Source organism: Theropithecus gelada, chromosome 1 (genome assembly GCF_003255815.1).
Source record: "Theropithecus gelada isolate Dixy chromosome 1, Tgel_1.0, whole genome shotgun sequence".
In the NCBI taxonomy this organism is placed as follows: domain Eukaryota; kingdom Metazoa; phylum Chordata; class Mammalia; order Primates; family Cercopithecidae; genus Theropithecus; species Theropithecus gelada.
The window spans coordinates 69750382-69752483 of NC_037668.1; the positions used below are offsets into that span (position 1 = coordinate 69750382).

The 2102-nt window shown below is 53.9% G+C and overlaps 1 pseudogene; it reads left to right on the plus strand.

Annotated features, from left to right (window-relative positions):
• Nucleotides 1-679: 679 nt before the first annotated feature.
• LOC112626164 lies at nt 680-1809 on the plus strand (annotated as a pseudogene).
• Nucleotides 1810-2102: the final 293 nt, after the last annotated feature.

Sequence of the window (2102 nt, forward strand, 5' to 3'; positions counted from 1 at the left end):
CTGTTGTAGATCCTATCAATGATAGATTGATGATAGGTCAATGATAATGCAGCCACGTGTGACCACTAGGATAGAGATGAGATTGCCAGGCAGTGAAAGAATACTGAGGAAAGCAGAATGGGGAAAGAAACAGAATGTTGGTTATACTGCTGGGCAGTGAACAACTGGTTCAAACAACACCTGAAGCTAATAGACCTCTATACGCTTCAGTTATGTGAACCAATCAATTCCCTTTATTGTTGGAATTTAGTTTTCTGTCTATACCACAAACAGTTCTAACAGTAACAATCTCTCTGGGCCTCCATTTTTCATACATAAAAGTAATACGGATAACTTCTGAGGCTGCTGGAGTGCTGGGAGGAGGCCGTGAGAACATGGTCACCTGGTCCAAGGGCCTGGGTTCCCTGCTTTCAGCCAAACACCTGCATCAGGCCGGGGCCTTCAGACCTCAGGGAAGGCATCCGTCCCAGTCCACGTGGACTTCTGATGCAGGTTGAGAACAAAAAGAGGCACCTGGACATTCCCTGGAGCCCTCTGCGTGGTCGCGCTTCGGTGGAATTTGGGGGCCCTCGGCTGCCAGCCACGCTTGCTTGATAGCAACAGAAACCAGTTCTGCCCGACTCTGTGCCACAAAAAAAGCCACACCCCACTCACCTGACACCTACCCCATCAAGAGTCCATGCTGCTGAGCCCTGAGGGAGGGGAGGGCTTTGTGGTCAGGCTGCGTGGCCCGCCCTGGCCCTGCTCTGTTGAGGATGCGCAGGACGTCCTCTCCAACTGCACCATGCTGGGCTGCAGGCGAATTTCATCCACACCAGAGAGGGGTGGGCAGAGTGGTGAGGCTTTTGTTGAACTTGGATCAGGAGATGACGTAAAAATGGCCCTGGAAAAAGACCGAGAAAGCATGGGACACTGTCGCATTGCGGTGTTCAAGTCCCACAGAACCGAGGTGGGTTGGGTGTTGAAGGAAACACCGCAGTCCCAACAGTGCCAGCAGCGCCAAGTAGGGCTTCCCGCAACTAGGGCTTCCAGAGCACTCGCCTCTGGATGCACAAAGAAGAAATCGTTCAGTTCTTCTCAGGGTTGGAAATCGCAGGAGTTGGCCTCGCAGGAGTTAGCTGAGAAGGCTCTTGGAACGCCCAAGGAGAGGACAAGGCACAGGGACATGGAAGTGTTCAAGAGCGGCCAGGAGGAAGTTAGGTCGGACTCAGGTCCCCCTGAGGCTCATATCCGTGCAGCCCCAGACCCCTGTGACCAGCCCGGGGCCGCCGGGAGCTACCCAGGCATCGTGAAGCAGGCAGGCGCAGGATACCGAGCCACGAGGAGCACGGCGGCCTCTGCACCACCGAGGTGCACCGAGTGGGGGAACCTCAGCTACTGTCTCTCCGGAATGTATGACCACAAATACAGCGACAGTGAGGTCACAGGGCAGAGCACCACCGGCCACTGCCTCTGCACGAGGGGCTGCCATACAAAGCGACCAAGAGAGACATTTACAACCTCTTCTCTCCTCCCAACCCGGTGAGAGTCCACATTGAGATGGGCCCAGATGGAAAAGTGAGGGGCAAAGCAGATGTTGAGTTTGCTACTCAGGAAGAAGCAGTAGCAGCTACCTCCAGAGACAGGGTCAGCATGCGGCACAGATACATAGAACTATTCCTGAATTTGACAACAGGGGCCAGCAACGGGGCCTTCAGCAGTCAGGGGATGCGAGGCATGGGCGTGACCAACTACAGTTGTCTGGAAAGCCAGTCAGTGAGCGGCTGTGATGGGGCTGGCCACAGCAGGCAGAACAGCATGGGTGAATAGCACTTGTTTTGTTAGCAGCATTTGAGTTATTTCAATCAAATTCTCACAGGCCGCCAACAAGCAGTGAAGAGCAGTCATAATGGAGGAAGCTGTGGGACCCATTTTGCACCATGAGTTTGTGAAATCTGGATTTTAAAATTACCTCTTTAGGCCAGGCGCGGTGGCTCAGGCCTGTAATCCCAGCACTTCGGGAGGCCGAGGCGGGTGGATCACTTGAGGCCAGGAATTCACAACCAGCCTGGCCAGCATGGTGAAACCCCTTCTCTACTAAAAATACAAAAATTAGCCAGGTG